The sequence below is a fragment of the Schistocerca gregaria genome, chromosome 5 (assembly GCF_023897955.1).
Source record: "Schistocerca gregaria isolate iqSchGreg1 chromosome 5, iqSchGreg1.2, whole genome shotgun sequence".
NCBI classification, from domain to species: Eukaryota; Metazoa; Arthropoda; class Insecta; order Orthoptera; family Acrididae; genus Schistocerca; species Schistocerca gregaria.
Window position 1 is genome coordinate 319,622,917 of NC_064924.1, and position 25,623 is coordinate 319,648,539.

At 39.0% G+C, this 25,623-nt stretch overlaps 1 protein-coding gene across 7 annotated transcripts in view; it reads left to right on the top strand.

Annotated features, from left to right (window-relative positions):
- LOC126271959 (integrator complex subunit 14) overlaps positions 1-25,623 on the top strand; it is a 104,811-nt gene that overhangs the window by 9,990 nt on the left and 69,198 nt on the right. For 2 of the 7 annotated variants that reach the window (XM_049974407.1, XM_049974409.1), the window contains exon 2: positions 5,759-5,920. The gene's annotated coding sequence lies outside the window, so the exon portion shown is untranslated. Of the gene's footprint in view, positions 1-2,715; positions 2,844-5,758; positions 5,921-25,216; positions 25,547-25,623 lie in introns of those variants that run through there. The other 5 variants (XM_049974410.1, XM_049974402.1, XM_049974405.1 and 2 more) reach the window with 5 other exon arrangements.

Sequence of the window (25,623 nt, forward strand, 5' to 3'; positions counted from 1 at the left end):
TTTCCCAAACCTAAAAAAAAGACTTCAAAGGACGACGATTTGACAGTAACTGATGCTGTGAACGCTTGGTTGGACTCGAAAACGAAGACCTTTTATTTGAATGGTTCGCAGAAGGTATTTGAGCACGCTTACAATTGTATTTGCATACACAGGTATTATACTGAAAAATAAATTGGTATTATGAAATTTCTGTCATTCTTTAATTGTTAGGTTATAAACTTTTCGACCCCTCCCTCGCTCCCCCCCCCCCCCCCATATAGAAGAGCAAAAATTGCGGTTGCAGTTTCACAAAGTCTTTAGACTAGGGTTGAATCGTCTATGTGGTGTAAAGCTGCGTCGAATGTTGTCAAGAATGCCGTCCTATAGATCCTCGCAATGCGAGCTGTCGTTTTTGACAGCGAAATGTGTAGGAATCAACAGGCAAAGGACATGGGTGAAACATTGATGCCCTTTATGACGCATCCTGAGAGCTTTTCGTGTCAGTCATTAGAGGTGGTGTGTCTGAAATGTTTTCGTTGGAAACCCATAAGAAGGCTGTATGTTTTCAACGCTGGATGTCACTGTTCTGACGTTTACTGCAGAGATGCAACAGAAGGGGTGAAATGTGGGTAAGAATGGTATGTGCCGACCTTCCTATTGTGTAGCACGTCCACGATGCCGTTAGGCAGAATTGTTGTGAAATTTGGTGGCAATGCGATATAATTAATTCATCTTATACTCCACATAAACTTCTGAGTTGTGGTCCTTTTTCCGCTGACATATTATAACTTTGAGTACTTACAGACATATGTTTCTAGCTGATCTCTATCAACTGCTTGTAATGATAGACAGTAAATATTATGTTAAAAATGACTGGATGAATATAATAATAGACGATGACATTAAAGTTGACACACTGTCCAATAATATAAACTCTCTAGCAAGTAAAATGAAAAGACTTATAACAAAGATACATAACAAGTAAAACACTACATAATGAGAATATGAAAAACCTTAGCCACATTTTAGGAAATGTAGCATGGATGGAAACAGACTGTTACACTTTTGAAAATTTTGCTAGCAAGTTCTTCTACTATTTTAACATCATAAGCCCAGTAAAATTCATAACAGTGAAAAATAATCAAAATATGTAAGAAAGTACTTGGATATATGGGGAAATACCACAAGAAAGGGAAATTTTAACACTATTCCAACATAAAATAATAGAAAAATATGAAAATGTTAAGCTGAAAGGACCATTTAGTAGACATGAGGAATACTATAAGGATTTACTAGTACTCACAAGAAGCAAACATCTAGTTCACATATTATATAATGGAAGCAATGTTACTGCTAGCATTTGGAATGTTATAAATAGCTTTTGAATTAGAAGGGTAACTTCATTAATGACCTCACAATAAAACACAGTCGTACTATATTAGAATTCCAACAGAATATTGCAAATATCTTTAATGACTATTTCTCTTTTGTTGGTAAATCTATCAACTATAAGTTCAGTAACCATAAATATAACTTTACAAGTAGAGATTGTACATACAGCATGTAACTCACCCCAACAGACAGCACTGAAACAGAAAGGGTAGTAAGGGAATTTTGAAATTCTAAGTCTATGAGATACGATGTGCTATATTATCATATTAAAATCTTGCACTGACAATATATCTGGATCCCTTTCCACTCCAGTGAATGGTGTTGTAACATTAGGAAGTTTTACTGACCCATTGAAAAGGACCCAGGTAACTCCTACCATCAAGAAAAGTGACACTCAGGACATAGAAAACTTTAGACTAAATTCTGTCTTTCCTGACATATGTCGAAACAAACATATCTAATCTTTGAAAATTAGAATGATTTCATTACAAACACACAGTTTATTGATGGGATAATAATTGCTATCAAGAACAATGAATATATTACAATTATCTTTCTTGACCTTTAAGGGACATTTGATTGTATCTCCATAACAATACTACTAGAGAAGTTATGGGACATAGGCATCATATGATTGTTCATGATCCAAAAAATCTTGAAACCAGTTTATACTGCTATGAATGGTGAGTGGCACACAGAGATCTAGCATTGCCAATATGAAATACAGGGTTTACCAGGGCCTGGTAGCAGGACCCCAACCACACAAGACAGTCAGATTTTAAAATTTAGTTGTGCATTGGAACTAACATTGCCATAAAAAGGACTATGTAATATGCTAGGAAAAAAAGTGGGATAAACATGTTCACCCTCTGGCTAACGAAAAAGCGGAAACATATATTTGCAATAAACATAAATAGAAATTATGTAATGAAACTCATATGCTTTGGACTGTTTATCTTGCATTGATGTCAACCAGTGTAAATGATAGAATAGGAGTACGGGTACCATAAAACAAGTAAACCTTTACAAGCCTTTATGCATTTAAAAGTACAGAGGAAGACTCCGTTAACAGCAACTGGGAAGTACAGTGATACTCATGGGAAACGTTAATTTAAAACAAAATATGGCAGACATTCTGATTAAGAGAAACTAATTAACACATTTTTCCTTGTTCATTAAGAAAGCATGCTTTACAAATAGCTATTAACTTGTTAGTGTATTTTGTGTATAAGAGAACTTAGTTATTTAAGTAATTTGTTAATTTTTCAATTTAATTAGTTAATTAATTTTTAATTAGTGAATCTTTGACAGATCCTGAATTTTGTTTTTTGTTTCCTATGACAGTCTGTAACATGAAGACTCTCACAGAAACTTATGTAACAGTTTCATGCATATGTGTTCTGGGCTTTTACGCAGTGGTACAGATTAGTCTAGAATATGCTCCCATATTTTTAATTAGGAACCTGATACAGGTACGACAAATGACAATCTTTGAAATTACTGTTAACTTCCTGACATCTATGATTTCGATGCTGTACCATGTTGCAAACGTAACTAGACTCAAAGAGCGCCCTATTTAATGCCGTAATATTATTATTTTACACAAAATTACTAATTATATATGACTATAGTAGACATGATGTTTTTAACCAACTTAAAAATATTCACGTCATATGTACAAAAGTTTTGACCGGAATAACCTGTTCAACTTTTGTCAAAGATTCGGAGAGAATGTTACTAATACGGTTCACAAAGGAATGAAATTGACTTTTTCTGTACTACTGAAATATATGTCTATAATTTTCTATATAAAATGTTTTTCTGTCTAAATTATACTTATATGAAACTTGTAACATATTTACAGTAAAAAAACTATTTTAGTTATAATTTCTGACAGTTCTGCCTAATTTAGTCTGATTTTAGTTTGTGTTAAGTCAACATGGAGTTTGTGTTAGTTGTTGCCAGAAATGTGTATAGTAATGTGTTTATATCAGTGTAATAAATGAAGATTAATCTAAAAAAGTGTTAGGTTAATCATTGCAACAATCATATATCCACATGAGTGATTGAGTTAAACTATCCAAGTTCAGAAAATTTTCTTTGATATTTTATTTGTGCATTTGCCATTCGAACTTCTATTTCTCACTGATGTGTACTGACAGTTGCTCTAGTTGAATCACCTGTAGTTTTTCAAAGTTCATTATTGGCAATGATAATGATGTTTATAACTAATATAATTTTCTAATGGTCAATGACAAAAATGATGCAGTTGTGCTGGTGTTGTAAGTAATTGTTATCAACCTAATACATAAAAGGGAGAACCGATAGAGATACTCAAAGTACCATCCACATGGACCGTCAAGTGACTTGTGGAGTATGGGTGTAGATGTATATACTAAATTTTGCAGCACCTTTATGTATAATTTAATAATGATATTTTGGAAAAAATTGAGCATCTACAAGTTTAATTCAACCTCAAAATTGAAGAAATGATCTGAAGTGGCACAAAGTATGCTGCCAACTGATTTCAAAAATTAAAACGAATATCTGAAATAGAAATAGTGTAATACTAACGGAATGGAGCTGGGACACTGGAATAATTGAGTATAAAAACTTGTTGTGGTTGTTGTACAAAAACATTGTGTGTGACGAAATTTTTATCATGACGCTTCGAACTATTAGCATATTCTATATTGTCAAAAATGAATACAGATTCAAGACAGAACAGTAGGAAAAACAGTTTTCGGCTAGAAATACATATGGAACATTTCGGTAAAGAAAGTGATGAAATAAGTAAAGAATTGAATGATAAAATAGACAGAATGTATAACGACGTAAAATACAATTTCTGTAGTAAATTAGGTGAATGTAATAAAAGAGGGTTACAAGAACAGAAAGAATTGTGCATTGAACTGCACACTGTTATTTGAAGCAACAAACATCAGCTGAGTGAAAAATATCAGAAATTCGTGAACTAACAAGTACCGTTGAGGCAAAAATGAAACAAACAAGTGACCAAACAGATTCAGATTTAGACATTGAGCAGAGTCTTATGATGACTTGTGAAGATGTCATTGTATCTGACATAATTAATGTCAATGAAATTATTTCATTCAGCGATTATGTAGAAAAATATGTTTTTAGTGAAACTGGCGATGTTGAACATGTGGTAAGTGAGCTGTCAAAAGTAACCAGTTTTTTAACTGACTGTTCTAAAAGCGTTTTGAAACCTGTTGCATGTGGGATGTTTGTTTTATAGACAGTATATTAAACTTGAGAAGCTAGTCTATTTAGGAGCGTTCATCAAAATTTTGTGTTCAGCAGCAATTAGACTGGTGGAGTCATATAAAAATAAAGTTTGCAATCAGCTTAATAACAATAGGAGATACATTTCCAGTCGCTGCATGAGTGATGTAGATTTACAAAATATTTTAGAATCAGATAAGGAATTATATAGCTTTGAAGTACCAACTTCATATACTGTCCAGAAATTATGTTATAAAATACATAAAAAAACTTATGGTAGTACTAAAGATGTCACTGACGTCCAGAATAGTCGCAGTTCTGATGTAAAATATACTGTTTTGCCTGTCATGTTTCTTGAATGAAAGATTAACACTGTTTTGTAAGTTGATTGATTGATTGTTTTATTGACCTGTTTCATCGTTTTTGTATATAGTTACTAACTGATATTTGACAAGTCAATTTTTGTAAGATGATGAGATGAGACAACATGAATTAATGAGATGGTTATGAATTGTATATCTGGTACAATATAAATAAGTTTACATGCATAAAACTCTAAGCAAATATATACATACAGAGTATGTCTTCGTGCTCTTCTCAAGAAATTATCACAGTTTCCTAGTTAAAAAGTAGGAGGATTTTTACCAATTTTTACAAAACTATGTTGATCATGGCTTACAATTTTTTTATAATCATAAAAAAACAGAATAACATTTACAGTTTTGTGCCATCTTCATGACTATAGTTTACAGCTTTTGCATTTGATCAATATACACAAATTTAAAGATTGGAAAATATTTAAAGATTATATGACATACACTAAAGCTCCTTAGTTTACTGACAGAAGTATTCTAAAGTATCTCATTCAGATTTTGGAAGCAGCTAGCTTCACTAGCGTGCACATAGTTTAAGATTGTATATATTCATCAACATTATAGTACAGTTCATTTAAAAGATACATTTTAGAGCTATTTTAAAATTCTGTACATTTTTTTGCGTCTTAAAGTGGTGCAGTAACTTGCTGGAAACTATTTTCGCTGCTAGTAGAGGCCCATCCTGTCTAAGTTTTTGCATATTCACTAAGCTGATACATTTTTGTCATATATTGTACTAATGAACTGTTTCATTTTTCTTACAATAGTTGGTCTTCTTAATGGTACATGAAACTTCCAGAATGTATAAGCAACGTACCAGTGGAAGAATTTCTAGGTTCTTTAACGGTGGCCTGCATGAGCTTCTAGTAGTTACATTTCCTATGGTCCTTAAATTCCTTTTTGGACAATAAAGAAACTTCTGATAACAGGTGAGTTGCCCCAAAACATTATGACATATCTCAACAGCGATTCCACCTGTGTGTAATAATTAACAGCAGGTGTCACATAATTTCTTATTGATGAAGCTTAAATGTTTGTCCCACTTTAGGTTTCCCTGAATCCATATTCCAAGAAATTTAGTGCTGTTTACAGCTTAAAATTGTTTGCCAGATAACATCATGATTGGGCATGAGGGGTGTATGCTTTTCGTCACATGTAAATGTTGTCTTTTCTGCATTTATGATAATATTCTTTATGGAGAACTAATCACTTATGTGTAACATACATACTTTGATTTCATTCTCTAGCTCCTCTACAGTCTTCTCTTTTATCAGAATGTTTGTGTCATCTGCAAATTTTATACATATCTGGGAAGAGGTTTCTGACTCTATGTCGTTTATAAACAGCAGTAACAAGATTGCACCTAGAATGGAACCTTGGGGTGCAACATATTCAATATTCTGTTACCCTAACTGATAACAATGTATATTGTTTTCTTCTTGATACTTAAGTCCACAATTTGTTGTCTGCTGTTCAGAATTGTATCCATTTGTGTCTCAGTCCACTGACACATAATTGTTCCAATTCTGAGAGTAATAGTTTATGGTTTATGACATCAAAACCTTTGGTGAGGTCCAAAAATATGTCAGGTAAGTGTTGTTTATAGTCTACTGAGGTCAGGGCCTCATTTACGAAACCAAAGATGGCAATTTCTGTGGAACTACATTTATGGAAGCTGTGGTGTGATTTATGAAGAGGTTAATTTATTCTATAAAATAATCAGAATCTTATTAAATATCTTAGAAAAGCCAGACAGTAAAGAGCTCTGCCTGCCCCAATAGAAGTAACTCTCCAGGCAACAAGACAATTGGGAGAGAGAGAGAGAGAGAGAGAATAGAGAGACTGGTACATAATTTTTTATTTCTGCTCTTTGGCCCTTTTTAACTAGAGACCTCACTTTTGCTATTTTCAACTTTTCAGAAAAAATCTCAGTAACCAGTGAGGAATTACAATCATCTGCAAAGGGATTTTGTTTACTGCTGAGGATTTCTGTAAAGCACCATCAGGGATGTTATCAATGCCAGATGAGAGTTCTGATTTTAGTCCTATAATGGCATTTGATACTACTCTCTCATCGACTGGATATAAAAATTCACTTATTTAAACTGTCTGGAAACTGTTCTTTCCTAGGATTGGATGGATGTATTCCAAGATGCTACTCCAAGTGGGTGTAAAATGAATATGCGCAACAGAAATACTGAAAGTGAAAATGAAGATTTGGTCCTGTTTAACTACTCCCTGAAGTAGATCTTAGGATCTCTTAATGGTGATTATCTTCTCCTTCCACTTTAACATATAATATACACCATAAACATAAATGAATGATTAAGGGAACTATTAACTACAAAATGGTAAATGCTGTTTCTGCTTATACATTTATTGTAGAGTCACACCCCTTTATATTACAAATGTCTATATATCAATGTCCAATGAACATAAAGAGATACAAATGAATTTTTTAACTAATGCAAGTGATCAGTTGCCCAAATCTACCCTTTTATGGCCACGTTGTCTAATATAGATAACGTGAGACGACTGACATCATCTACGTACCAAACAAGAGAAGACACTACTTTCAAAGATAATCTACAGTGGTGTGCAACCTCAGTGGAAATAAAATTTACGTGATCACAGCTGTTTAGCTTGATAGGCCTAATAAGCAGAAGCAATTAGCAATAGCACTGTATGTACTGCATCCGGTGCATCAGAGTGATGGTTCTCTGCAATGAAAGAAGAACTACAGCCACAAAATATAAAAAAAGTCATTCAAAGACTAGGACGGCACAAGACGGTCAACTGACTAGTATAATGTAATACTGTTTCCTCCTCTCTGTGTTCTACAGACAAGGAACGCGAACTCCCAGCCACAAGTACGGAGTACAGATAACGTCTCAACATGGGTATAGGCAGAAGAAGTGCTCTCAATCACTGAACGCTGCATACTCAATGACGACTCCCAACCCAGAGACGAAGTCCAGAATCGTATAAGTTCGCAACATTACAGTGCCTAACCGTTCTAACTATAAAATTTCATGAGAACAAAGACAGCAAGTCCGTCTATATCATCAAAAGCTGATACTGAGCGACCGTCCAACGTGAGTGCTCAAAACGGAAACCTCGCCTCTCCACCGCTGGCTTCCCAGCAAATCTCGGTTCCCCTCCCTCATAACTGCAGAGGGCGAATCATATTCTCGAAACCACAGAATATTCTCCATCTCTACAGTTTATTCCGAACGCTGACCAACCATATTTTATTTTAGTCATCCAGCGTGGACAGTTTGCGAGGAAATACCTATACTCATACAATGGTACGTTTGTCAGAGTAAAAATCCTCAGAAATAACCCAGCCTGCTTGATTTCCGAGGTAACGCTTCCTCGTTCCTCTATGCTGCATCCAAGATTTTCAGAGTTTCCAAAGTATTATCCGGTTATCCTTCTGGCCCCAATACAACACCGGCCGGCCGCCGCTGTATAGTGCTTCCACGCTAAGGTATCCAGACCGTCCGTCCTAGCACTTATTGTGTGAAGCGGGACGAACACCCAGGCTTTTCCACCCAAGGCTTGAGTTACACCTGCTGATTTATATTCACTGGCGTTCCGACCTCTACTGGTATAGGCAATCACTCATTATGCCGTTTTGATAATAAAGACGCTCTGTCACCTTTCATGCAATAAGCATTAACAATTGTTTACAAGGTGCAAATGAAAGTGTCAGTCTTCTTTAAATATCCATATATACGATGTACAACCTATCAAACGATACATAAATCCAGTTGTGAATCATGGCAAACTATGTAGGTGAGTGCTTGAAAGGTGCGAAATTATAGCCACATTACAATACCCCCACCTAACGAACTATTTTGTACTAGGATGGGGTAATTCTTATAGTATTGTCTCATCCAGTACAAAATAATATAACCATCAATTGTCTGTACAAGTGAACTAATAAGAATATGAGGGCAGAGGAACAATTGAATAGTGATATATTCTTCTGCAGTAATTGTGCTTTCATTAATGGTCTTACTGCCATAAATTTATTTACTACATGTTTATTTTAATCTGTCTGCTCCTTATGTTTGAAACATTTTTTGTGACATAACAACTGGAATATACAATAACACACAAAGTAACCCATGTTCTCAAAGGAAATTGAACTAACATTACACTTTGTTTTTGCTCTTTCAAAAATAGCAGTTCCCATCTTTCTTTAGACTTAAGGGCCATTCTCTCTGTCATTCATCCATCCGTAAGAGATAGATTGAAGCAAGAAATATTAACGTAAAATATCCTAATGTTTTCAAAGTGATTGTCCAATAAATTACATGTGAAACTTCGTAGCTGATTAAAACAGTGTGCCGGACCAAGACTCGAACTGGGACCTTTGCCTTTCTTGGGCAAGTGCTCTACCATCTGAGCTACCCAAGCACGACTCACGCCCCGTCCTCACAGCTTTAATTCCGCCAGTACCTCATCTCCTACCTTCCAAACTTCACAGAAGCGCACACTCAGCAGTAGAGTAAAAATTTCATTCTAGAAACATCCCCCAGACTGTGGCTAAGCCATGTCTCCGCAATATCCTTTCTTCCAGCAGTGCTAGCTCTGCAAGTTTTGCAGGAGAGATTCTGTGAAGTTTGTAAGGTAGGAGACGAGGTACTGGCGGAATTAAAGCTGTGAGTAGGGACGTGAGTCATGCTTGGGTAGCTCAGATGGTAGAGCACTTGCCTGCGAAAGAAAAAGGTCCCGAGTTCGAGTCTCGGTCCAGCACACAGTTTTCATCTGTCAGGAAGTTTCATATCAGTGAACACTCCGATGTAGAGGGAAAATTTTATTCTAGAAATTACATGTGCTTCATTTAGCCATTAATGTGCAAAACAATTATTCTAGAGGTTATCTTTTGGTCATTATACAATTACATAAAATTATGTGAAACACCTTGTGTAATTTTTACTTGGTCACATTTATGCTCTTGGCTTACATTTAGAAACATCAGTTCACAAAATCGTTGTCGAAGTCTAGTGTTTCCCTAACGTGTATACTCTTTAAACATTTCAAAAATCTTATGTTCTAAAGCGTTATTTGACAAACTGCATTTATATTTACTGTCAAAACTAATATTTATAATAAAAGTTTGGATCAACTACCAATTTTAACTAATGTTCTCGTTCACATTGTGGACAAATGTAGTACATTAAAACATTAAATCCATTGCATCTTTATCAAAGAAAATGACAAACAATAATTTTACATAAATAAATACACAAATAAAATTCTGGAAATGCACAAATATTTAAAAACAGTGAAGGACATAGCATCATTACCTAAAAGAATGACATACAATATTTCATGAGTAAATACACAAATATTTTCTTAAGACTACCCTGAAAAATAAGTAAAAGGTTTTTACAAAAATGATAAATATCGGAAACTGTTAGTTTGTGGATGTAACAGTTCAGTGTTCATCAAATTATACACCTTTTTTTGTCAAGGATCACACACTGATTCGGATTTCACAACATGCTTTCATCTTAATTTGTGTATGGGGATGGAAGCTATAGATTTTGTGAAGTTTAGGCAGTGAAGATTGATTGAGATCGGTCTTGGTGGCTTTGCAAATCGATCTTTGGACCCGAAGCCCATTGTTGATCCCATCAGGTCACAAGTCTCTCGCAGAGTTGATGATACGGAAAGATCCTCGGAATATAGAGCAAGGTAAGTTGGTGTATGTTTTGATACAGTCCAGTTTTCGTCGAATTTGCACACAGTATTAGGGATGCACAGTCAGGTAGGATATTTATAGGTCACCTAAAATTCTTTTGCATTACCTAAGAGAAGTGTTGTGGCACCTAGTCTTCAGTTCTTCATGTTTCTTCTTTTTACTATGTTAGTATTCCTACTCTTCTGTTCTTCATGTCACTTCTTTCTCTTGATATAAATATTACATTTTGGATAATGATATCGATAATTCTGGACAGGTAAGTTATCTGTGTGGTGCATTATACATGGAACTTGAGTTGTGTGTGACTCAGATTCCTCAGGAGTCAGTGTCAGTTGACTGACTGCTACAGGTTATGATGTTTATCAGTCTCTGTCTGGCAGAGAACAGCAGAAGGAAAAGCAAATAGAGTTCACAGTTCGGTACAGCTATTAGCAATTGAGCTGTAGGCTTAACTGATTGTCTTAGGTATGCAATTTGTTTACTTGTCTCCATAATGTAGTACAACAGTAGAGACAAGTCATTAGTTGGCCATTTCAACACCCATCTTGACCCGACCCAGCAGGGATATTGCGGATGTCTGTTTGCTACCTATTTTGTTATTGTTGAGTGAGGTCTTCATTTAGCCGCGTTTGAATAGCCCAGCTGTTTGCCCACATCTGTGACATGGCTTTGTCTTAGTGACGGCATCCCTTTCATCCACTATTCTTTGCAGCTGTGATGTTATCCTCCTGTTCCATCTGCACATCATGTTGTTACTTCCAATGTGTCCAAAAAAAAATTCATTTTCTGACATCTGTTCCCACTAATACATACAAATAGCTTCTGATTTACACAAATGCTATACAATACATAACACAAAATCATTGACATGTTTCAGTTATGAAATATGAATTTTTAAGATTCTTTTATTAGTGAGATCATTTATCTATACATTTATTATTGTTCTAATTGTACAATCAGCCAAGACACTCACTTATTTACTGGTATTATTCTGATCAAAATTTCATGTACAAAGTTAATATTAATTATAAAGGAACATATTCCTAGGTAATTTAATTATTAATTATCGGTCAGCACCTGTGTAAGTATAAAAAATAAATGTTGATTAGTTATCCATACAACAGTAGAATTATAATCCTCACCGATGTTAATAATTGCAAATATTATTTCTTAAACTACTAGTTAAGCTACTGCTCAGTAGGATGTTTATACTAGTCTAAGCACAACCCCTATTCAAAGTACTACACTGTCACAAGATCGTCAGCTCTCATGCATCTTGGTTTTGTCATGAATATCATCAATGAAGTACATTTCTGCACAAAACATACTTCAATGAATGATGAGGCAGGCATCTTCTTCATTCCTGTGGACAATCAAAAAATACATAGCAAGTTTAGTACAACATTACTGATACTTTCCTTAATCACAATGACACATACCTTCTTTCATGTTTTTACTTAGTAATACCTTATCTGTCTCTGTTCTTTTTCTGGAGCTACAGCCATTACCTTTATGTGTCATTAACTCTTCCTGTTGGTTTACTATAGATACTTTTTATTTTAATAGTGGTACCTACAAATATAAAGATTTTAGTATGTTATATAAAATCACTGCTCATCAACATGGCTGCCATGCCCTTATGCATGACTCACACTGTCATGTGATTTGAACAAATAGCATTTCTTACTTACATAATTTGCGGACCTCACATCCTTCAATTTCTTACTTTCCTTTATTAATTTTTACATGTCTATATCCTCTTGTTCGATAGCCGTACCGTAGGTGCAACCACAACGGAGGGGTATCTGTTGAGAGGTCAGACAAACGTGTGGTTCCTGAAGAGGGGCAGCAGCCTTTTCAGTAGTTGCAGGGGCAACAGTCTCGATGATTGACTGACCTGGCCTTGTAACACTAACCAAAACGGCCTTGCTGTTTTGGTACTGCGAACGGCTGAAAGCAAGGGGAAACTACAGCTGTAATTTTTCCCGAGGGCATACAGCTTTACTGTATGGTTAAATGATGATGGCGTCCTCTTGGGCAAAATATTCTGGAGGTAAAATAGTCCCCCATTCGGATCTCTGGGCGGGGACTACTCAAGATGACGTCGTTATCAGGAGAAAGTAAACTGGCATTCTACAGATCGGAGTGTGGAATGTCAGATCCCTTAATCTCGCAGGTAGATTAGAAAATTTAAAAAGGGAAATGGATAGGTTAAAGTTGAATATAGTTGGAATTAGTGAAGTTTGGTGGCAGGAGGAACAAGAGTTCTGCTCAGGTGAATACAGGGTTATAAATACAAAATCAAATAGGGGTAATGCAGGAGTAGGTTTAATAATGAATTTAAAAAAACGAGTGCAGGTAAGCTACTACCAACAGCATAGCGAACACATTATTGTGGCCAAGATAGACACAAAGCCCATGCCTACTACAGTAGTACAAGTTTATATGCCAACTAGCTCTGTGGATGATGAAGAAATTGAAGAAGTGTATGATGAGATAAAAGAAATTATTCAGGTAGTGAAGGGAGATGAAAATTTAATAGTCATTGGTGACTGGAATTCGACAGTAGGAAAAGGGAGAGAAGGAAACATAGTAGGTGAATGTGGATTGGGGCTAAGAAATGAAAGAGGAAGCCGTCTAGGAGAATTTTGCACAGAGCATAACTTAATCATAGCTAACACTTGGTTGAAGAATCATAAAAGAAGGTTGTATACATGGAAGAATCCTGGAGATACTAAAAGGTATCAGATAGATTATATAATGGTAAGACAGAGATTTAGGAACCAGGTTTTAAGTTGTAAGACATTTCCAGGGGCAGATGTGGACTCTGACCACAATCTATTGGTTATGAGCTCTAGATTAAAACTGAAGGAACAGCAAAAAGGTGGGAATTTAAGGAGATGGGACCTGGATAAACTGAAAGAACCAGAGGTTGTACAGAGTTTCAGGGAGAGCATAAGGGAACAATTGACAGGAATGGGGGAAAGAAATACAGTAGAAGAAGAATGGATAGCTTTGAGGGATGAAGTAGTGAAGGCAGCAGAGGATCAAATAGGTAAAAAGACGAGGGCTGCTAGAAATCCTTGGGTGACAGAAGAAATATTGAATTTAATTGATGAAAGGAGAAAATATAAAAATGCAGTAAATGAAGCAGACAAAAAGGAATACAAACGTCTCAAAAATGAGATCGACAGGAAGTGCAAAATGGCTAAGCAGGGATGGCCAGAGGACAAATGTAAGGATGTAGAGGCTTATCTCATTAGGGGTAAGATAGATACTGCCTACAGGAAAATTAAAGAGACCTTTGGAGAGAAGAGAACCACATGTATGAATATCAAGAGCTCAGTTGGCAACACAGTTCTAAGCAAAGAAGGGAAGGCAGAAAGGTGGAAGGAGTATATAGAAGGTTTATACAAGGGCGATGTACTTGAGGACAATATTATGGAAATGGAAGAGGATGTAGATGAAGACAAAATGGGAGGTAAGATACTGCGTGAAGAGTTTGACAGAGCACTGAAAGACCTGAGTCGAAACAAGGCCCCCAGAGTAGACAACATTCCATTAGAACTACTGACAGCCTTGGGAGAGCCAGTCATGACAAAACTCTACCAGCTGGTGAACAAGATGTATGGGAGAGGCGAAATACCCTCAGACTTCAAGAAGAACATAATAATTCCAATCCCAAAGAAAGCAGGTGTTGACAGATGTGAAAATTACCGAACTATCAGTTTAATAAGTCACAGCTGCAAAATACTAACGCGAATTCTTTACAGACGAATGGAAAAACTGATAGAAGCTGACCTCGGGGAAGATCAGTTTGGATTCCGTAGATATGTTGGAATACATGAGGCAATACTAGCCTTACAACTTATCTTAGAAGAAAGATTAAGGAAAGGCAAACCTACGTTTCTATCATTTGTAGACTTAGAGAAAGCTTTTGACAATGTTGACTGGAATACTCTTTTTCAAATTCTAAAGGTGGCAGGGGTAAAATACAGGGAGCGAAAGGCTATTTACAATTTGTGCAGAACCAGATGGCAGTTATAAGAGTCGAGGGGCATGAAAGGGAATCAGTGGTTGGGAAGGGAATGAGACAGGGTTGTAGTCTCTCCCCGATTTTATTCAATCTGTATATTGAGCAAGCAGTAAAGGAAACAAAAGTAAAATTTGTAGTAGGTATTAAAATCGAGGGAAAAGAAATAAAAACTTTGAGGTTCGCCGATGACATTGTTATTCTGTCTGAGACAGCAAAGGACTTGGAAGAGCAGTTGAACGGAATGGACAGTGTCTTGAAAGGAGGATATAAGATGAACATCAACAAAAGTAAAACAAGGATAATGGAATGTAAACAAATTAAATCGGGCGATGCTGAGGGAATTAGATTAGGAAATGAGACACTTAAAGTAGTAAAGGAGTTTTGCTATTTGGGGAGAAAAATAACTGATGATGGTTGAAGTAGAGAGGATATAAAATGTAGACTGGCAATGGCAAGGAAAGCGTTTCTGAAGAAGAGAAATTTGTTAACATCGAGTATAGATTTAAGTATCAGGAAGTCGTTTCTGAAAGTATTTGTATGGAGTGTAGCCATGTATGGAAGTGAAACATGGACAATAAATCGTTTGGACAAGAAGAGAATAGAAGCTTTCGAAATGTGGTGCTACAGAAGAACGTTGAAAATTAGGTGGGTAGATCACATAACTAATGAGGAGGTATTGAATAGGATTGGGAAGAAGAGAAGTTTGTGGCACAACGTGACTAGAAGAAAGGATCGGTTGGTAGGACATGTCCTGAGGCATCAAGGGATCACAAATTTAGCATTGGAGGGCAGCGTGGAGGGTAAAATCGTAGAGGGAGACCAAGAGATGAATACACTAAGCAGATTCAGAAGAATGTAGGTTGCAGTAGGTACTGGGAGATGAAGGAGCTTGCACAGGATAGATTAGCATGGAGAGCTGCATCAAACCAGTCTCAGGACTGAAGACCACAACAACAACAACATTCCTCTTGTTGCACTTAAATTTCCTGCCGCTATAGCACTCAAACAATATTTTAGTGCCCTCATACAGTATTCCGCAGTACTGGCCACCATGTACAATTATTCTGTCTTACTGAACAGTACAAAAATACAACGTTTCCATATACAAATAACGGTGCACTCTCACGTAACCATATAGAGTAGGCCACCTAGTGAACTATTGTTTCTCTGAATGGAGACAAATCATACTTGGACGGCACACCTGTGTGTCACTACAAACCACTACTAGCAAGTCACTCATTTGTGACCCCATTACTAAACATAGAAAATAGACACTCATTTCATGAAGTAGTACTAAGCTGTCGTTCTCTGCTAATACATTTCATATGAATTGGGTAAAAAATTTACCTATTCACAGATCTTTACAAAAATTTTGCAGTAACATACGTTTCTCATTTTTACTTTATTCCTTCATGGACAGACAGCACATGTTAAACTTTAAACACGTTTTAAATTGTGTGGTCAGCTTTCTGTGCACATGGTTATAGCCTACACAAAGAAACATACCCTAATTTTCTCACCCTCGACATCCTGCCCTTTTTTATGCACTGTAGTATCTCTTTAAACATGATAATAGCATAGAAAATATTGATAAATATACGTGTCCCTTCAGTGTAATATCTTACCCTAATTGCTAACTATATACACTATACTTTAATTTCGCCATACAAGCTCATTTTAATTCTTCCTACATATTCTATAAATGGCTTGAGATGGCTCACATGATGGAGCCCTAAAGAGTTTCCTGATTTGACAGACTCATTTTCAACCGCATTTGCGTGCGCTAGTCTCCTTATACATACAGGGCCGTTGTATCTCTTGAAGAACTTTCGACATAGCTTCATTTGTTTATTGGACAACCTATAAGACATAACTAACACATTTTGTCCAACTACAAATTCCTTTACGTACTCCTTTTCGACAGTGCACACATTGCACTTCTCTCCAGTGACCCAAATACTGCGCAAAGCCTCCTACACCATGACTTTATGTTGTCGGCGCGTCCTTTGTGGAAAAATAAATTACCCAAATCTTTCATCATTCTCTCCGCAGGGTTCGAACTCGGATGGAATCTACTGATAAATATGGACTTTATTTTATACCTTCTTAGTGTTCTTTTCTGTACCTCAGATTTATATTGAGGTCCATTATCTCAGATAATACAACCCACAGTTCCCACTTAGTTTATGAAATCTCTGCACAAGGCTCTACTCACAGTTGTATCAGTTGCCATTTTTAGTGCTGTCAACGTCACAAATTTGGATGTCAGCTCCAGTACTACCAATATACACTCCTGGAAATGGAAAAAAGAACACATTGACACCGGTGTGTCAGACCCACCATACTTGCTCCGGACACTGCGAGAGGGCTGTACAAGCAATGATCACACGCACGGCACAGCGGACACACCAGGAACCGTCGAATGGCGCTAGCTGCGCAGCATTTGTGCACCGCCGCCGTCAGTGTCAGCCAGTTTGGCGTGGCATACGGAGCTCCATCGCAGTCTTTAACACTGGTAGCATGCCGCGACAGCGTGGACGTGAACCGTATGTGCAGTTGACGGACTTGGAGCGAGGGCGTATAGTGGGCATGCGGGAGGCCGGGTGGACGTACCGCCGAATTGCTCAACACGTGGGGAGTGAGGTCTCCACAGTACATCGATGTTGTCGGCAGTGGTCGGCGGAAGGTGCACGTGCCCGTCGACCTGGGACCGGACCGCAGCGACGCACGGATGCACGCCAAGACAGTAGGATCCTACGCAGTGCCATAGGGGACCGCACCGCCACTTCCCAGCAAATTAGGGACACTGTTGCTCCTGGGGTATCGGCGAGGACCATTCGCAACCGTCTCCATGAAGCTGGGCTGCGGTCCCGCACACCGTTAGGCCGTCTTCCGCTCACGCCCCAACATCGTGCAGCCCGCCTCCAGTGGTGTCGCGACAGGCGTGAATGGAGGGACGAATGGAGACGTGTCGTCTTCAGCGATGAGAGTCGCTTCTGCCTTGGTGCCAATGATGGTCGTATGCGTGTTTGGCGCCGTGCAGGTGAGCGCCACAATCAGGACTGCATACGACCAAGGCACACAGGGCCAACACCCGGCATCATGGTGTGGGGAGCGATCTCCTACACTGGCCGTACACCTCTGGTGATCGTCGAGGGGACACTGAATAGTGCACGGTACATCCAAACCGTCATCGAACCCATCGTTCTACCATTCCTAGACCAGCAAGGGAACTTGCTGTTCCAACAGGACAATGCACGTCCGCATGTATCCCGTGCCACCCAACGTGCTCTAGAAGGTGTAAGTCAACTACCCTGGCCAGCAAGATCTCCGGATCTGTCCCCCATTGAGCATGTTTGGGACTGGATGAAGCGTCGTCTCACGCGGTCTGCACGTCCAGCACGAACGCTGGTCCAACTGAGGCGCCAGGTGGAAATGGCATGGCAAGCCGTTCCACAGGACTACATCCAGCATCTCTACGATCGTCTCCATGGGAGAATAGCAGCCTGCATTGCTGCAAAAGGTGGATATACACTGTACTAGTGCCGACATTGTGCATGCTCTGTTGCCTGTGTCTATGTGCCTGTGGTTCTGTCAGTGTGATCATGTGATGTATCTGACCCCAGGAATGTGTCAATAAAGTTTCCCCTTCCTGGGACAATGAATTCACGGTGTTCTTATTTCAATTTCCAGGAGTGTATATTGATGGCCCCTCGGTGTGTTGAGTAATGGTCCCATTAAATCGCTGCTGTATGCCTTAGTTTCTCAGGAATCGTTACATTGACGAAGTTTTCAAATGCAACCGCTTTGAGGTAGAACAACGAAAAGTGCTCTTGATCTAGTGCTTCAGCTGTCTCTTCTGTTATACCAATAGGTGAGTGGGACAGGGCGCCAGCAATTTCGTTTGTCGGACGAGGCACATAGACTGTTGAAAACTGGTATTCTTGAAGACAGGTATCCACCTCGCTAGCCTTCCATGTGGAAGTTTGGCGGTGAGGGGAAATTCTAGGGCCGTATGGTCCATATAAACTTTTGTTTTTCTACCGAACAGAAAGTATCTAAACTTTTGAAATCCCCATACCATTGCAAGGGCCTCAAGTTCGGTCAAAGAGTAATTCCTTTAACTTTTGTATGGTACTCTGCTACCAAAGGCGATTTTTCTGTGTCCAAATTTGCCATCTTGTTCAAACTCCTGAAACAACATAACACCCAAACTGGTCTTCGCGCTGTCAGTGGCCATACAAAAATCCTGTGATAAGTCAGGATGAGATAAAATATGAGCATTAAAGAGCGTCGCCTTCAAATTATTGATTTCTCGTTGTGCACACTCATCCCAGGTTTGGGTGTTCCTTTTCCTGTCAGTTGGCAGAGTCGTGGACTAGCTAATGTTTCTACATAGATAAACTTTTTATAAAAATTTATTATCCCTAGAAACCCTCTCAGTTGTTTTCTGGTTGTAGAAGTGGCAAACTTTGCAATTGCTGACATCCTCTCTGGGTTGGGACTAATTCCGTCTCCTGTTATCACATGTCCCAGAAAGCTAACCCTACAGCTCCCAAAACAAGAGTTATCAATATTTGCAGTCCCACATACCTTTTCAAACTACCTAACACTTCCCCTAAGAGTTTGTTATGTCTATCCCAAGTATTTTCTGCTATCAGTATATCGTCTACATAACACATGAGTTTCTCTTTTAACTGGTTCAAATGGCTCTAAGCACTATGGGACTTAATCTTTTAACGCCTCAGTCAATATTTTGCTAAAGCCTCTGATAATTGCAGCTGAAGATATATTCAATCCAAAAGAGAGCCTTTTGAATTGAAAACACCTCCCGAAGGCAATAAATGCCGTGTATTTTCGGCAGTCAGGATCGAGCTCTATCTGCCAAAAGCTCTATCGCAAATCAAGTGAGGAAAACATCGAAACCCCCGTGAAATCTTTGAAGGAGCTCCTCAAGCCTTTCCGAGTGATCTGTCTCTGGCCCAGTAATTGTATTTATTTGGCGTGAGTCTAACAGCAGTCGAATTCCACTGTCCTTTTTGTCTACTATGCGTAGTGGACTATTATACTCAGATCTCGAGGCCTCAATTACATCTTCGTCCTCCATTCTTCGTAGTTTACCTAGGACCCTTTCCTGGGATGACCATGGGATGGCGTAAGGAGGCACCCGTTTGGCTTGTAAGTAACTGCAAGCATATCACGTTGCTGTCGGTGACCTGTGAACATGTTTTGACCATGAGTATTAAAGAATTTGCTACAGCCACAACAGTATGCTTGGAGCAGGGCAAGAGCACTTGGAGGAAGAGGAGGATGGTTGTAGTAGAGAGTTCAGAGTGAGATATGGTTGGAAATGACACCAAGACAGTGTGTTGTAGGAAGTCAATCTTACTTTGGATGTCGCTAGGATTCTGAAGGTTGGAATCATGGCTCTCGATTAAGGTATGAATGTGGGCACAGTATTCATCCCAGTCTGCATGGGAATAATCCTGGATATGTGGGGGTTGATGATTAGGAGTGTTGCGAGTTGGGTTGGGTACGCTGTACGAGAAATGAAGAAGGACAGGTAGGTGATCACTCCGAGTTGGATGTAAGACTTCTACTGTGGTGCACCTCAAGAGGTTGGGAGAGACGATAATGATATTGGGGTCGTATCTATGTAAGAGTGGGTGTGCACAGGGAAAATGATATCATGACCATTGAGGATGTTGCTAAACTGACGCCACCGCCATTGTTCGACATTGTGAGGGATTGAAGGTTAAGGAAATCTTAGGGGATGCGATGGGTAGGATGGATGTAGATATTGGCAAGGGCTGTTGTTAGTTTTGGGAGAAAGATGGTGAGAATGAGGTGCTCAGTTGGATCACTGGGGAGTGGTTGGGGAGTAGAAGAGATATTTCAGAGATGGGTGATGTCTATTCCACCATGGGCAATACGACAGGGATTATCAGTGCGATGTAAGATGCAAGGAGACATGCAGAGGGAATGGTCATCGAGAGATGTTTCGTTTTGGAGGAGGAGGGTGTGGATTTTATGTGTTGGAGGGTATAGATAAGGAGATGTTTATTAAAGTGGGAGGAACAAATATTTTGGTAGAGGATGTTGTATTTCTGCTGCCCTATTTTCAGTAAAACAAGAAGTTTGAGGGGTACGTTAGACTACGTTTCGAGACGATTGGAAATGAAATGGGCTTGATTTTGGGAGTTTGTGATGTAGGTATTGAGATGGAAGATGGTGCCTTTGGCGAAGGATGTGGGGTCTTTCAAAAGGATGAATGTTCTGGAGGATTAATGCTATTAAACGGATTATATCTTTGACAGTGGGTGGAGGATGGAGGGAGTTGTTTCTGTTCATAAGAGGGTGGTGAGTTCAGGCTTTCGCAGAGAGGACTTGGATTTTTCGAGTGGTTTTTTTGAAGGTTGTTTTGCTTGCAAAGATCTGAGCATAGTGCACTAACATTTTATCTACACCGTCTCGTGACAGAATCAGTAGATTTCATTTAAACACTGATTTCTAGATCGTCATTACCAGAGCGTTTACAAGTAAAAGATAAAGTCGGTAAAATTTAGTTTGGGAACCAACTTCGTTTGTTTCAGTACACCTGTTTCTACAGAAAACTTTAGAAGTGTAACAACTACACTGAAGAGCCAAAGAAACTGGTACACCTGCCTAATATTAAGTTGAACCCCTGCAACCACACAGAAGTGCTTCAACACGACGTGGCATGGACTCGAATAATGTCTTAAGTAGTGTTGGAGGGAACTGACACCATGGATCCTGCAGGGCTGTCCATAAATCCGTAAGAGTATGAGGGGGTAGAGATCTCTTCTGAACAGCACATTGCAAGGCATCCCACACATGCTCAATAATGTTCATGTCTGGGGTGTTTGGTGGCCAGTGGAAGTGTTCAAACTGAGAAGAGTATTCCTGAAGTCATTCTGTAGCAGTTCTGGACGTGTGTGGTGTCGCCTTGTCCTGCTGGGATTTTCCAAGTCCGTTGGAATCACTATGGACATGAATGTATGCATGTGATCAGACATGATGTTTATGTATGTGTCACCTGTCAGAGTTGTATCTGGACATATCAGGGGTCCCATATCACTCCAATTGCACATACCTTACACCATTATGGAGCCTCCACCTGATTTAACAGCCCCCTGCTGAAATGCAGGGCCCATGGATTCATGAGGTTGTTTCCATACCCACACACGTCCATCCACTTGATACAATTGAAAAAGAGAATTTGCGACCAGGCAAGATGTTTCCAGTTGTCAACAGCCCAATGTCGGCGTTCATAGGCCCAAGCGAGGCGTAAAGCTTTGTTTGTGCAGTCATCAAGGGTACACGCTTGGACCTTCAGCACCAAAAGCCTATATTGATGATGTTTTGTTGAATGGTTCACATTCTGACACATGTTGATGGCCCAGTAGTGAAATCTACAGCAATTTGCGGAAGGGCTGCACTTCTGTCGCGTTGAAGGATTCTCTTTCGTCATCGTTGGTCCCATTCTTGCAGGTTCTTTTTCTGACCACAGCGATGTCGAAGATTTGATGTTTTACCGGATTCCTAATATTCACAGTACACTCGTGAAATGGTCGATTAGTCAAATCTCCCCTTCACCGCTACCTCAAAGAGGCTGTGTCCAATCGCTTGTGCGTCGACTGTAACGCCATATTCAAACTCACCTAAGTCTTGATAACCCGCTATTGTAACAGCAGTAGCTGATCTAACAACTGTACCAGACACATCTCTATATTTTAATACCCTTGCCTACACCAGTTTCTTTGGCGCTTTAGTGTAAGCGAAAAAGTTCTACAAAAATATTACAGTATTCTCGATCGCATGCATTGTTAGTTTGACATTCAAAGTGAAAACTCTGTTGCACCGAGCTGGAAATGTATAGTGGAAATGTGTCCATGTGCTAATGTAGCAGCTGTCGCACCACAACCAGAGTCCTGCCACAGCAACATTTGCGTCACTATTGGCAGAGTTTACAGCGCAGGTCGCAGATCTGCAAGTACCAACCGACGGCGACGTCGTATCTCACCAAAGGGTCATAGCCGCCCACCATCAACCATGAGGGTATGCTGGTATCCTAGGCGATTCAGTATGGAGGCCAAGGAGTGTAACTTGCCATGTGAAATGGGAAGCAACGACAAGGGCCCAGTGGTAATGGCAACTGACTCAGATAACAGCCGCTGCCTTTTCGCCGCCTAGCAATACATGAAAGAACTGTTCCTGGTAGGCACTGGAGCAGATGTGTCTGTTTACCTGGCCAAATGTCTACCTCGCTGTAGTCGTGACGACTGTCATCTGTTTGCCACTAATGGCTCCACGATTCAAACACATGGACAAGTGATTCATAGTCTCCGATGTGGTGCATCCGATATAAGGAGCAGACTTCTTGTCATACTTTGGACTGCTTCCAAACCTCAAACACCGCTGTCTTCTGGGCACGAAAACCAACCTAAGCAGCAAGGGTCGATTTCATCATAATGACTGTGCTAGAATACAAACAGCAGTGAGTGTAGCGACTGTTATGTTAGACTGTGGCATAACACAAGGAGACGGGGAATACATAGAGCGACTGTGACACGTTATTCAGCACTGCCTGCAGTACCACACCGTACTAGTAGCTCCTATGGCGGGGACGAGAAGTCATTCTGCGCTTTTTTGGAAAGCGGGAGATTTCGTGTACGGTTTTGTGAGCTATACATTTGCTGAGTTTCTTTTCGGAATATTCGCTGCTGAGTGCTCAGAGAGAGAAAAAAACAACAACAACGCACATATCGCGAAAAAAGTTTGAAGAGAGATGTAATTATTCTTACAGAATGTATTCTGTAACTGTGCTGTATTTTATGTACAATGATGTATTTGCTTACTTGGGTAATAAGGATTGTTTCATCTATACGATATTCCAAGAATTTTGTGATGATGAAGAAGCTACCAATGACCCGCATCATACTTTGTAACGTTTCCGAAACGTAAGCACAATAAGATCGTAAGCTTTCTTTATAATGGAAAACTAGTTGGGAGGTACGTTCGATTTTTTTGTATGATTCTTTTTTTGACAGTTGCAATAGGCATTGCACTAATAACTGTTTTTGTTCCTTTCTGGAACCTAAGTGAAGTATGCTTTCATATTGCTGTTTGACAGATGAAGCGGCACTAGCGCTCCAAACGGCAGGTAAGGTGAACGTCAGACGCGTCATAATCAAGTTTGTTTGCATCAATTTCCTACGTATTTTCCGAATTATTCGAGTTAGTTTCTTGTCTCCAAGAGTTTGTGTAATACCAGAAGGCATATATGTTTCTAAAAAGATTCTAAAATTAGCGCAAGTATGGACAAAAACCATGAATAGAGTGGCAAGATACAACACATTCGTGAAGAAACACTTGTGACATTGGACAGGGCTGCAGCTTACCACGTTGATATCAAAATAATATAAACACACAGATTCACATGTAAGAAGCACAGACATGTACCTCTACATGCAAAAGCGATAGCGGTGGACAGCTCGTTTATCGTTCTGTAGGCCTACTGTGTTTGTCACTGTCGCCTGTTGCCACAAGTAGGACCTTTATCTTTATATTATTCTAAGTAGGACAAGCAACTGCAAATAGTGGGAGAAATATCCTGAAAACATTATACTGAGCTGATTACATTACAATTCACGAAAAACCAAATATTTGAATAATTTTCAAACAATCTGTCTGTAGGCACTTTCCTTGTCCCATAATAGTTTCGCTCGAAGTTTAGCAATCTGCACATTCTGACACTTCACACGCTTTTGTAAGACACGAACAGCTGCACTTAATCTAACCATTTCATCCTTAAAGCAGTTCCGTGTTGATGATTCTCACGAATCTGGCACTAATACATGGAGAGTTGAACTGGCTGCTTCTGTGCCATAGGACTGTTTTACAGCCTTAGATTGACTGTCGAATCTTTGTGGCACTTTCCTCTTCATCGTCAGTTGAGGTGGATTATTTGTAATGTCAAACAGTGTGGGTACTGCATTCCACACGAGTTTGTTATTGTTTGCATTCATAAACTGGTTTTGTTCGAAATGTAGCTAACAAAACCTAATATTATTTTATAGGTAAACCGGGTCTTTCTTCATAAGGTCTTCTCGTCTGCTATTAACTAGCCATTTTTTGCTCCTAAAACGTATCATTCATCATTTATACACATACAGTTTGCAAGTGAATCCTGACGATACAGTTTAGTAACACGATGGTATATACCTCTCAGGATCCTTAGGAAACCTAAAAAAAGACAGATGTGATGTCTTCTTCCTATTGATGCTGCAATTTATAGCGCTACCAACGCTTTTGATGGTAAAAACCATTGTATAAATAAAAATAAACAATCACTATTCGCTTTCACGATCGTGCCGAACTCACAGTCAACCTACCGGCCGCTTGGGGCGCTGAAGGCAACAAAATCCAGGCGAAGTGTCGCAACTGTTAGACTGTGGTTATGCTGTTACCCGTAAAGATAGGGCGTCTACACTCTGTTTTTGTGCATATCTTGTCGAAGCTCTTTGATCAGTGTTTACCAGAGACTGTTTTTAGCTATTTTGTTGTTGTTGTCATTGTCATGAGAAGCAGAAGAGGAAGGAAAAGGTGTCAGCAGATCGAATAATATGTGTATGAAAAGGTACGAGTAAAATGGATTATTGACGAAATGGAAGAGGAAGCATAAGACCCGAATTTACGTTTTGTTTACGAGCTGTTGCTCTCTACCTGTTGACTGTTCGGTATCTGGTTAAATTTGAATCCAAGTTACTGTTATCCAAAAAGGTACTTATTTTATAAAAATGAACTGATTAGATGGCGCAAAACGTATACCGATTTGAGAGTTTACCTTTGTTGCTTTT